This window comes from Sturnira hondurensis, unplaced genomic scaffold (assembly GCF_014824575.4).
Source record: "Sturnira hondurensis isolate 20B ecotype Veracruz unplaced genomic scaffold, ASM1482457v3 Scaffold0019186, whole genome shotgun sequence".
NCBI classification, from domain to species: domain Eukaryota; kingdom Metazoa; phylum Chordata; class Mammalia; order Chiroptera; family Phyllostomidae; genus Sturnira; species Sturnira hondurensis.
Genome location: NW_028091817.1, coordinates 2,884,769 through 2,899,059, shown reverse-complemented (window position 1 = coordinate 2,899,059; position 14,291 = coordinate 2,884,769).

The window sequence follows — 14,291 nt, the reverse complement described above, 5'->3', positions numbered from 1 at the left end:
TTGTTTAGATTCCTGTTAAAAGTGAGATCATATGGTATTTGTTTTTCACCACCTGGCTTATTTCGCTCAGCATAATGTTTTCCAGTTTCATCCATGATGTTGGAAAGGGTAGGAGCTCCTTCTTTCTTTATGCTACATAGAATTCCACTCTGTAAATGTACCATAGTTTTTTTGATCCAGTCATTTACTGATGGGCATCTAGGTTACTTCCAACTCTTGGCTATTGTAAATTGTGCTGCTATGAACATCGAGGTGCATAGGTTCTTTTGGATTGGTGTTTCAGTGTTCTTAGGATATACTCCCAACAGTGGAATTGCTGGGTCAAAAGGCAGGTCCATTTTTAGTTTCCTTAGAAAATTCCATACTGTTTTCCATAGTGGTTGTACCAGTCTGCAATCCCACCAACAGTGAACTAGGGTCCCCTTTTCCCCACAACCTCTCCAGCACTTGTTGTTTGTTGCTTTGTTTATGATGGCCATTCTGACTGGTGTAAAGTGGTATGTCATTGTGGTTTTAATTTGCATCTCTCTGATAGCTAGCGATATCGAGCATCTTTTCATGTGTCTCTGGATCTTCTGTATGTCCTCCTTGGAGAAATGTCTGTTCAAGTCCTCTGCCCATTTTTTGATCGGGTTGCTTGTCTTCTTTGAGTGGAGTTGAGTGAGTTCTTTGTATATTTTGGAGATTAAATCTTTGTCTGAGGTATCATTGGCAAATATGTTTTCCTAAGCTGTTGCTTCTCTTTTTATCTGTATACTGTTTTCCTTAGCCATGCAGAAGCTATTAATTTTGATGAGATCCCATTTGTTTATTCTTTCCTTTGTATCCTTTGCTCTAGGGGATGTATCAGTAAAAATATTGCTGCTTGGAATATCTGAGATTTTCTTGCCAATGCTCTCCTCTAGGGCTTTAAAGGTTTCCCAGCTTATATTTAAGTCTTTCATCCACCTTGAATTTATTTTGGTGTATCATGTAAGTTGGTGCTCAAGTTTCATTTTTCTTGCATGTAGCTGTCCAGTTCTCCCAACACCATTTGTTGAAAAGGCTGTCTTTACTCCATTTTATGTTACTGCCCCCTTTGTCGAATATTAATTGACTGCAGAGAGTTGGGTTTATTTCTGGGCTCTCTGTTCTATTCCATTGGTCTATGTGCCTGTTTTTATGCCAGTACTAGGCTGTTTTGATTACAGTGGCCCTGTAATACAGTTTGATATCAGGTATTGTGATCCCTCCTACTTTGTTCTTCTTTCTCAAAATTGCGGCAGCTATTCGGGGTCTTTTATGGTTCCATATAAATTTTTGAAGTGTTTGTTCTATGTCTGTGAGATATGCCATTGGTACTTTAATAGGTATTGCTTTGAATCTGTAAATTTCTTTGGGTAGTATGGACTTTTTGATGATGTTAATTCTTCCAATCCATGAACATGGTATATGTTTCCATTTGTTTGTGTCTTCCTTGATTTCTTACTTCAGTGTTGTGTAGTTTTCTGCATACAGGTCTTTTACCTCCTTGGTTAGGTTTATTCCCAGATATTTTATTTTTGTTTTTGCTATATGGAATGGGATTATTTTCCTGATTTCTGCTTCTGCTGCTTCATTGTTGGTATACAGAAATGCCTTTGATTTCTAGATATTGACTTTGTATGCTGCTGTTATGCCAAATTCACTTATTAGTTCCAGCAGTTTTTTGGTAGAGGCTATAGGGTTTTCCATGTATACTATCATGTCATCTGCAAACAATGCCAGTTTTGTTCCAATTTGGATGCCTTTTATTTCCTTTTCTTGTCTGATCGCTGTAGCTAGAACTTCTAATACTATATTGTATAGAAGTGGTGAAAGTGGGCAACCTTGTCTTGTTCCTTATCTTAGTGGAAAAGCTTTTAGTTTTTGCCCATTGAGTATGATGTTGGCTGTAGGTCTTTCATATCTGGCCTTTATTATGTTGAGGAATGCTCCCTCTATTCCCATTTTTCTGAGTACCTTTATCATAAATGGGTGTTGAACCTTATCAAAAGCTTTTTCTGCATCTATTGATATGACCATGTGGTTTTTGTCTTTGCTTTTGTTTATGTGGTGTATTACATTTATTGATTTGCATGTATTGAACCATCCTTGCATTCCTGGGATGAATCCCACTTGGTCATGGTGTATGATCTTTTTGATGTATTGTTGGATGTGATTTTCCAATATTTTGTTGATGATTTTAGCATCTATTTTCATCAGTGATATTGGCCTGAAGTTTTCTTTCTTTGTTGTGTCTCTATCTGGTTTGGAATTAGGGTGATGCTGGCTTCATAAAAAGAGTTGGGGAGTTTTCCCTCATTTTGAATTTTTTGGAATAGTCTGTGAAGAATAGGGGTTAGCTCTTCCTTAAACGCTTTGTAGAATTCTCCTGTGAAACCATCTGGTCAGAGCTTTTGTGTAAGGGGAGCTTTTTGATTACTTCTTCACTTTCATTTTCTGTTATTGGCCTGCTCACGTTTTCTGCTTCTTTTTCATTGAGTTTTGGAAGATTATATTTTTCTAGAAATTTGTCCATTTCACCTAGGTTTTCAAATTTCTTGGCCTACAGCTCTGCTTAGTAATTCCTTACAATCCCTTCTATTTCTGTGGTATCAGTTGTAATCTCTCCTCTTTCATTTCTGATTGTGTTTATTTGTGTTCTCTCTCTTCTTTTCTTAATGAGCCTACTTAAAGGCTTGTCTATTTTGTTTATCTTTTCAAAAAACCAACTCTTTGATTCATTGATCCTTAAATTGTGCTTTTAGTCTCATGTCATTTAGTTCTTCTCTGCTCTTGGTTATTTCCTTCCTTCTACTTGCTCTGGGCTGTCCTTTTTTTTTTTTTTTTTTCTTGGAGTTCTTGCAGGCATCGGGTTAGGTTGTTTGTTTGAGATGCTTCTATTTTCTTTAGGTAAGCCTGTATTGCTATGNTGCTCTTGGTTATTTCCTTCCTTCTACTTGCTCTGGGCTGTCCTTGTTTTTTTTTTTTTTCTTGGAGTTCTTGCAGGCATCGGGTTAGGTTGTTTGTTTGAGATGCTTCTATTTTCTTTAGGTAAGCCTGTATTGCTATGATCTTCCCTCTGAGGACTGCCTTGGCCATATCCCATAAGGTTTGGGTTATTGTGAGTTCATTTTCATTTGTTTCCAGAAACTTTTTGATTTCTTCCCTAATTTCTATCTTGACTCATTCGTTGTTTAATAGCATACCATTCAGTCTCCATGATTTTGGGTGTTTGGGGTTTTTTCTTGTGGGGTTGGTTTCTAATTTCAGTCCCTTGTTGTCAGAGAAAATGCTTGGTATAATTTCTATTTTCCTGAAATTGTTGAGAGTCGTTTTGTGTCCTATCATGTGGTCTGTCTTTGAAAATGTTCCATGTGCATTTGAAAAGAATGTGTATTTAGCTTCTTTGGAATGGACGGCTCTATATATATCAATTAGGTCCATTTCATCTACAGTGTCATTTAATGCTGCAATATTTTTGTTGATATTTTGTTTGGAAGATCTGTCTGTCCATTTTTGACAGTGGGGTGTTCAAATCCCCTACTATAATTGTGTTGCTGTCAATATCTTTCTTGAGGTCCTCTAGAATTTTCTTTATATATTTGGGTGCTCCTATGTTGGATGCACATATATTTATGATGTTAATGTCGTCTTGGTGGATTCTTCCCTTGAGTATTATGAAATGACCTTTTGGGTCTCTCTTTATGGCCCTTTTTTTGAAGTCTATTTTGTCTGATATGAGAATTGCTACCCCGGCTTTTTTTTCTTGACCATTTGCTTAGAAAATTTGTTTGCATCCTTTCAATTATAGTCTGTCATGGTCTTTTGACCTGAGGTGTGTCTCTTGTAGACAGTATATGTGTGGGTCGTGCTTTCTTAACCATTCAGCTATTCTATGTCTCTTAATTGGTGCATTTTATCCATTTACGTTTAAGGTTATTATTGAAAGGTACTTATTCATTGCCATTTGTGTACCTGCATTCCTCTCCGTCTCTCTCTTTTCCTTCCTTTCTTTAAAGCAGCCCTTTTAGTAATTCTTGTAGAGCTGGTTTTGGTGGAGGTGTATTCTTTTTTATTTCTTTAGTCTTGGAAGCTCTTTATTTGGCCTTCTATCTTGATTGAGAGCCTTTCTAGGTAAAATAGCCTTGGTTGTGGGCCTCTGGTTCTCATTACTTGAAATATTTCCTGCCATTTTCTTCTCGCTTGGAGTGTTTCCATTGAGAAGTCATTAGCCAACCTTATTGGGACCCCCTTGAATGTTACTTCCTTTTTCTCCCTTTCTGCCTTTAGGATTCTCTCTTCTCTTGGAGTTTTGCCATTTTAATGATGATGTGTCTTGCAGTAGGCCTCTTAGGGTTTCTCTTGAATGGCCCTCTCTGTGATTCCTGGATTCGTGTGACTTTCTCTCTCCTCAACTTAGGAAAATTTTCCGTTATTACTCTTTGAAGTAGGTTGTCTGTCCCTTGTTCTTATTCTTTTCCTTCTGGTTTTCCTATTATTCAGATATTATTACATTTCATATTGTTTTGCATTTCTTTTAAACTCTCCTCATTTTTTCTGATTCTTTTTTCCATTACTTGATCCGTCTGGGAGATTCTTTCTACCCTGTCTTCAAGCTCACTTATGTGGTCTTCCACCTCATCAATCCTACTCTTCATACCTTCTACTGTGTTCTTCAGTTCCGAAATTGTTCGTCATTTCCTCTTGGCCTTTGCTGATGGTTTGTATATCCTTTTTCATGTTGGTATAGTTTGCGGAGAGTTCATTGTAGCTCCCCTGTAGTTTCTGGTAGCTCGTTGTAAGCTCTTTGAATTTCCTGATAACCAGTGCTTTGAATTCAATATCTGATAGTTTACTTGCCTCTATTTCATTTAACATTCTTTCTGAGACTTCCTGCTTTTCTTTTATTTGGGGATTTTTTCTTTGTCTTCCCATTGTTTATGATGCTCTTATTGTTGGCCTCAGCTTCTTAAATTGATCTGTTCTGGTTCCCTGGGTTAATGGTGTGAACTTCTGTGGTAGGATACCTGTGAAATTCAGTGGTGCAGTCTCCTGCAGGTATCTTGGTTTTCTCTGCTTCTACTACTCCTCTGGTTGGTTCCCAGCTCGTCAAACCTTTTCTTCTTGTCTCACTAGCTGCAGCAGCCTGAGAGGCTGTTAGTGTGGCATTTGTCAGGCCTCGGTGAGCTCAACTGGTTTCGCCAGTGCCCTCCCAATATCCAGACTGGTGTGGCTCTCCCGCACCCCACTGAGAGCGGATTTTTCCCCAGGCTTTCCAGCCCTGGTCTGGTGTGAGGGCCAATGCTCCCAGCCAGGCTTTCCTGGTCTCAGAGGCTTGGGTGCAGACCTTTCCCTGTGCTGTGGCTGAACACACAGGGCAAATCACAATTCTCCCAAGCCAATAGCCACAGCCTGACTCCCGGTGATTCCCAGTCTGTGCAGGCTGAGTAGGGATGGAGCTGGCGACTGGCTCTCTTCCAGGGGCCCTGCCAGCAGTCCTAGACTCCCCGAGACTGTTCAAGAGCTTAAGCAGGTCCCCCGCCACAGGGAATGCACAGGCGACTCTCAATTCCCCAAGCCAAGAGCCGAGGTTTGTCCCACGCCACCAGGAAAGCACAGGCAACTCAAAGTTCCCCAAACCGAGGGCTGGCGCAGGCCCTGCGCCCCTGGGAGGGCACGGGCGACTTGCAGTTCCTCAAGCCGAGGGCTGGCGCAGGCCCTGAGGGGCTGGGAAAGCATGGGCGACTCGCAGTTACCCAAGCCCCAAGCCAACAGCCACGGTTTTACTCCTGGTGCTTCCCAGTGGCTGAGTAGTGATGGAGCTGGTGACTGACTCACTTCTAGAGGTCCTGCTAGCAGCCCGAGACTCCCTGATACTTTTCGAGAGCTGTCACAGGCCCCGAGACTCGGGCAACTCTCAGTTCTCCCAAGCCTGCAACCTGACTCCATGGGTTATCAGAGCTCTCTGGTTTGCTTCTGAATGTCCACACCTCTCTCTGCCACTACTGGCAGACCGATCTCTTATGGTGTTTTCCAATCTGTGCCCTGCCAGATGGGGGTGGTGCCGGTGACCAGTTCTCTCCCAGAGACGGTGTTGCCCAACCTCGGCTCTCAGAGACCAGGGCGACTGGCCAGGACCCTGGCTCGGCCTGGTGGAGGGCCTGCCGCCGCCTCTGCGCTGCTCTCTCGTACCTTGTTGATCCACGGTCATCTCCTCTCCTCAACCTCTGGTCATCCAGTGTCTGCTACACTCTCTGGAGTCCTGCCTTCTTATATGCTGGGTCCCTGTTGGACATCTGCTGCACTCCTCCGCAGATCAGCCTAGTCTTTCTCCGGTGGATGGAGGGAAGCAAAATTCTTTGTCCTACTCTGCCACCATCTTCCTGCGCCTCTCCCATTTGATGCCTTTAACATCAGAATCTGCCAGATTTTCTGTCTGAGTATATCTGGGGCCCTCCTACAATGAACCACTCAAGTGTCCTGTGTAATAAGTATTTCTACTAACATGATCTTAGCAGGATAGCAATGGTTTCCCTCTCTTGGAGGTAACAGCTCCTCTTCTTTGGTGCACTGTTGTGTTTTATTTAGTTCCTGAGTCTACCTATCATTCTCTGGAGGAGGGCTGCTCCTTCATCCCAGGAAATCCATATGCAGATGCTGTGCTTCCTCCATCCAGTCAGTGTGCAGAAAGAAAGAACATTCGTCAACCATTTGGTTTGCAACAATGTGCTAGTTCAAAATTGAAACCACTCTAGCCAAGGTGTGACCCAGTAGATGGGAAACTAAGACAGGAGCTTCAGTGGTTCCTGAGACACAAGTGGTTCCCTTCAGGGAGGGCACTTTGGTGAGGCAGAATCTATTGCTTACAGAGGAAATGACCCATTGTCCCCTGACCCCTGCCACAAACAATCCCTGGAGGAAGGGCAGGTTTTGTACCTAGAATGAAAAATGTTTTTCCTCCCTTTGTTCAGCAAACTAGGTCAGTAGTCCTTACTTATTAAAAATAATAATAAGTAAATAAAAAAGAGGGCCAGCTTCTAAGATTGCTGGAGGAGGGTTTCACAACACAGTGTAGTAATTCACATTGTAAAAACTGTGGACTGGTCCTGGGTGGTTAGCATTTTGGGCTCTGAGTCAGCCTCCTGGTTCCAATCTGAGATGGCTCAGAACCCAGCATCTTTGAACAAGTTATTTAAACTTGATAGGCCTCAGTTTCCTCATCTGAGTAATAGGAATAGGAATAGCACCTTTCTCTTTGGGTGGTTGTGTAGATTCACCTGTATGATATATGTAAAGTCTTCATATTGATATTGATACTAGTCTTATGAACACTGTACACTTTTAAGCTTCATCAAACTTGACATATAGAGACACATCAGCCAGCTTAGGGCTCTACATTTTCTGAATTGCTTTTAATTTCATATTTGTGCTGCTCATGCCAGTTCATGGTCCTATTTTACCATCCTCATCTTGAGCTGATGAAAGAAGGTTCTGGAGCTCTTGGCAACTTCTTGCAGAGGCCCCATTTCTCACCTTTCCTTGGGGAAACCCTCCCCTGTCTGTGTGGTGCCCAGCTCTGCTTCCCCAGGCATCCCACACAAGTTGTCTCTCTGCAGCCCAGTGGCCCACATTTGCTCTCCTCTTCTCTTGCTAAGGCTTCCTCCACTTTGTGCCTCCCTGGCCCTGTAACCCATCTGTCTACCTGGCTACTCCCTGCCCTTAAGCTGCCCTCCCTGGCCACCCACTCTTGAGCTGCTGAGTTGCTGGTGCTCTCAGTACACTGGGACCACACCCTGGCTGGCTGCTGGCCCAGGTTTGTGGAAGGTAATTTTATCAAGGTGTGTAAGCTCTATGGAATGTGTGGTGTCTCAGCACTGAGCTCTGCCCATATTGACAGGGGAGCTGGCCCCTGTCTGACTTTCAGAAAAGTAGCAGTACCAGAGCAGCAGCTGGCTTGGGGCTCCTGGGGTGAGTTGAATGCAGAGACCATCTTTTGCCTCCAGGGCCGGAAATAGTATTTGTTACATATTTTTAAATATTTATTTCATTTGTTATGAATAGGTTATTTTGCCAATTGGGCCTAACCCATACAAAGAGCTGGAGTTTAATATGTGAAATGACTGGGTTTTATTATACCATAGTTCTTAGGGTTGTTATGGAGGTCAACAGGGAGATTCAACAGAGCACAGACCAATGAATGTGGGAACTATGTGCCACACACAAAGGTCACACCTTTGGGTCTGGAATTCATTCAGAACTGTTGGAGAGTGTAGTCACATCCCTGCACTCCCCATTTCCAGGGCACTGAAGGCTTGCCCACCCCTCCTGTAGATCCCCAGGCAGGCCAACGGCTAATGCTGGGCCTGTGAGCCTGGGTTGTTAGAGAAAAGAGGTGATCACCAGTGCTCTGCAGCCAATCCTCATTGGCAAATGGAAGGGAATTGGGAACAGCTCAGTTCTTGACCTCATGGCTTTCCAGAGGAAATGACCCCAGCACACTTCCCTAGTTGGAGGATGTTTATAGCTAAAGGATGTTGAAGCTGATTCTGGCCAGTGTTCTCTACCCGCCAGCAGGAGTCCTTCAGGTATTGTGGTAGGGACCAGGCAGCTGGGCCCCATCAAAACTTGTAAACTCATCTCCTGAACAACATTTGTGACCCCAGTCTTTATGAACAGAAGGCATGTGCAGTATCCAAGGAAGACCTTGCCTTCTTGAGGAGGCCAGTCACTACCCCACACAGAGATAGGTGTGGGGTAGGTACAGCCTTCGTGTTGTGAGACTAGGAGCAATGGTCCTGTAAATCTGTAACCTCTGCTCTCCTCTCCAGTGGTTAATTGTCTTGTTTTGTTAGCAAAAATTAATGACCAGAAAACTCCATGAGAAAAGCAGGGCTGGCTCCAATTTGCTGATAGCAACTGCAGACCTGAAAATCCACTGGGACCAGGCTCCAGGTAAACCCAGGAAAATTCTGGGCTGGTTTGTGGAAGAGTGATGCAACTTCCAGCTTTGTGGTTCTCAGACTTATGGATTTTACCAGAAAAATTGCACAGTGAATTTGGAGCACTAAGATGTAACTCTTCCAGATAACTCTTCCTCACAATTAACCCCATGGTTTCATAAAAGCTTAGACTTTTAATCCCAGAAAAGAGGATTAATATCCCAGCCTCGATATAATATTATCCCTTAAAATGGATTAAATTCAGCTTTATGTCTAGTTTATTATACACTCAGCAGAGACACAAGTGAAAAAAAAATCCAATGAGAATTGTGAAGAGACAAACTCAAAGCTATTTGCTTAGAAAACAAGTTTGAAGAACATCCTTAGCCAGAAACAGCTAAATAGAATCTTTGGGTTAGGAAAGCTTTTCTTAAACTCTTTGGATTCCTCATGGTGATATTCTGCCTTACACTCACAAATGAGATGGGATCTGGTGGCATTAATTGTTTATGTACCTCTAAGCAACTTCGTTAGTTTGTGCGATTATCTGTCACAAGGGTCAACTGGATGAAAGATTAATAATTAGCTGCCTACCTACCAATTACCTACTACATGGCTTGATAGAATTTGAGTCCTCAAAGATCTGGGTAGAAAAGTCTCCCTCAATTCTGGAAAGAAAGACCAAACCACAACTTGACTCTAATATTCCTGGTGGCAACTTTGATTAAGAAAAGAATATCTAGGTGAAATTACATTTGTCTGGTGCAGAAGTGAGAGACAGTTCATTTTGTACAAGGCTGAGTATTTAGTGTGGTTGTGATAGTCAGTGGTGTCTGATTAACACTAGTTAAGCCTTCATGCTGTCAGGACCATCCTGGGACTAAATTGACCTCAGTGAATTGTTGGTATATAATAATTCACTGTGTGGAGACCCAGAGGCAGATTATACAATAGAATGGCCCATGGCTTGATAGTTAGAGCTGAATTGGGCAGAGCTGGGGATGAGAAGAAATGGCAGCTGGACCAGGAGTGTCACTTTTTGTTGACAAAGTGGCTGAGCAAGATTCTATCTGAGTGACTGTGGAAGGCAGATGATTGTCCAGAAGAGCTTCAGATTCTCATGGTGTCATAGGAGCATGGAACGCAAAGTGGACTTATGTCAAAAACTGTCAGCCTTACAGTTATAAGGGGCCAGATACAGATCAGAAGAGCCTATAGGAGCAGGTGAACCATATGTAGTCATTCACTCATTCACTTAGCAAATCTATAGCTCAGATGACAGGTGCTGGATAAACAGTGGGAAGTAAGGGGGCAGGCCTCCCTGGGGAGGGACAGTGAGGCTGATACTTGTATATCTGAGTTGGACCAGCATGTGGGGTCAGGAGAAAATTGTTTTAAAGATGTAAAGTTCTAGTATGTATTTTCATGTTCATGGGAGCTATCTAGTGGAGAGGGGCAGAGTACATGTGTGGTCAGGAGCATCCCTGAAGGAGCAGAGACCCTGAGAAGGTAAGGCGGTGATGGGGTGTGGGGTCCAGCTCACAGGAGAGGGGACTGGACAAAATAGATCTGGGGTTGCTGCTTCCATTGCAGCAGGAGGAAAGGAGGGGGAGAGGCTGCAGAGGCCGGCACCTTTGTAGATCCTGTCGTGGGAACATTAGGGAGCTCCTAATTAGTGGCTTCTTTTTCATAGTGAAGCATGAGTCAAAGTACTCTGCACAGAGTGGAAGCAGTAAGAAGTAAGAGGGTTGAGGAGTGAGGAACCCAGCCCTTGGGGAAGGAAGAGAAAAATGCAGCATGACGGCCAGGGTCCCACTGGAGGGTGAGGATCTTGAACTTACAGTGGCTCTCTCCAGGGTGACTGGCTAATTTGCTCCAATAATCCTTGCTTTTAGATGCAGGTTCAGGGAAGGTGAAGAATGGGGAACATTTAGAGTTCTAGGGTTGTAGGGGGAATGCAATAGAGGCTAGAAGTGAGGGGGCCAAGGGCAGTGACAAGAGAAGGATATTTATGGTGGGCCATGGAGTCTGAAAACAGGAAAGAAGAAAATGAAGACAGGAGGGGAAGATGGCAAAGAGGAAATGGAGAGCTGTGGATGAGAGGCTGAGGGACCTGAGGCCTTTTTTCCCCAAAAAGCATCTAAGCAAGGGAGCTAGAACTATAGTCAGAGTAGGATTCTCAGTTCTTGATTTTGGACACAGGTTTCTGGTGAATTCAAAATCCGTGTGTGAGGAAGGAGATTCTGATACAGGCTACATGAATGACCCTTAAGGACATCATGCTGACTGAAATACACTAGACACAAAAGGATGACTACTGTATGATTCCTCCTATATGAAGTACTTAGAATAGCCAAGTTCACAGATACAGATAGTAGAAGGCTGGTTGCCAGGGCCTGGGGGTGGGCGGGGGAGGAAGTGCTTTGTGGGACTGAGTTTCAGTTTGGGGGTAGTGAAGGTATGGGGGGTGATCCAAGGGGAGGGCTGTACAACAATGTGAATGTGCCTAATACCACAGAACTGGGCACACTTAAAATGGTTAAAATGGTAAAGTTTATATGTGCATTTTACCCCATTAAAAACCTCAGGTGTGACCTCAGGATGGGTGGCTGAGGAAAAGGACCTTAACTATGAGGTAGTGAAGGAAAAATTCAGAGGTGGGGGTTCTGAGAATAAGGGGAGAGCTGGGGTGGAGAGTTGGGGAGGCTTCAGGCCATGAGTAAGGGGTATGATTGGGAGGCTGGTATAAACAGCCAGGAAGGAGGGAGTGGTATTTATTGTCAGCTGGGGTGGGCATCAGGCCAGCAGATCTAGTTGGATGGCTGGGGTGGCTGGTGGTCTGGACAGGACGTTGAGGTTGGGGGTGAGGAGGACTCCCACCCACCTTGGCTCTGAGATGCATAGCTGGTGAGAAAAGGAATAGCACCAGTTGAGAGGCAGTGGGAGAAAGTCTTGGGAAAAGCCAAGTTGCAGTTCAGGAGGCTGAGGGGGCTAAGAGGAGACTGGGACTATGGGGACATTTCAGGGTGCATTGGAAAAAAGGGGTGGTGGGGGTTGCAGAACAATCACTTCAATAAGGGGTTCCAGTTTAGGAGACACACAGGGCATTAGTCCTCACCTCCTAGGGCTGAAGCATGGAATAGAGGTTTTGCAGCATGATGAAGACCTGTAAGTAGGGTATGTGCCCTTCGCTACTTGGCTCAGATACAAACTTGGACACAATACAGATTCCTAAGGAGCCTAACTAAGAATCTATTTACCAGCCCTGACTTAGACCAACCTGCTCATTTTATGAACAAGAAAAATGAGGTTAAGAGAGGACAGATGATTTTCTCAGACCATCAGTCCAGGACTGAAAATTCAGATTTCCTGTCTTCCACTAGGCTGTGGAACATCAGTGATCTCAAAGGCTCTGAGGAGAAGGGCTGAGCACACCGAGAGCTGTCCTACAGGGTTGGTAGTAAAGAAGGTGCAGCAGGGAAACAATTCATGAAAGGGGAAAGGGTGAGAATGAACTGGGGAGTTGAAGAATGGGAGATGAGTGAGAGGCCCAGGGAATCCCAGGCTAGATCAGTGGTCTCTAATTGTCACTTGAGGCTGTGGAACAGGTCAAAAGGTCTGTTCTGTTTTCAGTACCAGGGCTCTCCGAGAGTAAAGCAACCCTCTCCTGTTACTACTGCAGAAAGCCCCAAGGCCAACCAGCAAGGGCCAGCTCCTTTCCCTCCTGGTAAGAATCCAGAAACATCAATTCCAAAGAACTTATGTGCTGCTATATGCATAGCAGTGCTATTTACAATCGCCAAGTGCTGGAAACAGCCTAAGGGCTCATCAGTAGATGAGTGGATCAAAAAAATGGTGGTACATCTACACAGTTGTTGTAGACTGCTCTGCCATGGTTCTAGGAATTGTATCTTGACCCCTTGTGGCTAAGGGTGAGGGACAACCTTTGGAATCCCAGCTGAGTCACAGAAGACAAAGCCTGTCTCTGGTAGCAAACACTGCCTCAGTTTCCTATCTCTGCCCCCAAAGCTTGGTCGGAAGTCAATGATGGGTAAGACTCCTCACAGCAGGGGGCAACCTAAGTTAGACTCGATCACTTGGGAGCCTTCATGGAAGGACTCTGGGAGCTGCAACAAAGAGGGACCAATGGATTCTGCACCCCCTGGCCTTGACATACTCCAAGTCCCCATGTTCTCTGGGAGAAGCACTTCCTGGCTCTAATCCCCTTAAGCCTGAATACCTGTTGGGAAGAGGTGCAGCTCCTTGCCTTGCCAGAGCCTGTCCTGGGGAAAAATCTGGCATCATAAAGACTTTCTGATAAACCTGTGAAATCTGCTCTGCTAAGAGTGCTTTCATTCATATGTGAAGGGTTTGAGCAGGAAACCCTAAAACTCTGTTCCTGACAGACTTGGACTCATAGTAAGCCCTCAGATTTCTTTGAAATGTTATCTACTGTTTTACCCTTGCTCCCCTATATTCCTCAGTATTACAACCCAATAAAAATCCCTGGAGGTGGGGGCTCAAGGCCTTTTTCTCCTTGGAGAAACTGGCTGCTGCTGGCCTTTGTCTCCCCTGAGAAAATGGCCACCAGCCCACAGCTTTTTCCCTCTGGAAAAATGGCCACTTCTCCTCCCTAAGCAGATCACATCATATTTCGGTCATGATTACTCTCCATAAGTGGCACTCAGGGGGACTTTTGAGGGAAGTTGCCCCCACACGCAATAAACTACTATGCAGCAGAAAGAAATCCTACTTTTTGCGACAGCATGGAAATAACTGGAGAATATTAAGCTAAGTGAAATAAGTCAGTCAGTGAAAGACAAATACCATATGATCTTATTTATAAGAAAACTCTTATTTATAAGAGTTATTTATAAATAAAACTTATTTATAAGAAAATGAACAAAATAAACTAACAAGCAAACAGAACCAGGGATGTGGAGACATGCGACAAACTGACAGTTGCCAGAGGGGAGGGGAAAGGAGGATAATGGTGGAAAGAAGGGGAAGGGGACTAGTCAAAGAACATGCATAAACGACCCATGGACATGGACAATGGTGTGGGGACTGACTGTGGGAGCAGGGGATGGGCTGGGAAGAGGAGAGAAAAGGGGAAAAATTGGGACAACTGTAGTAGAATAACAATTAAAAAAGAAAAGAAAAAAAACCCATGAAGTGAAATATAAGGAACCTTTATAGGGGTATCTTCAGGAGTGGAAGAGAGTAGTTAGGACAGGGATACTTGGGAAACTATATATATTGCTAAAGAAACAGACTGTTTTAGGCAATCATGATATGCATATCCTATGCATGGTTGAAAATAAACAGGGCTGTATTTGAGATAGATTT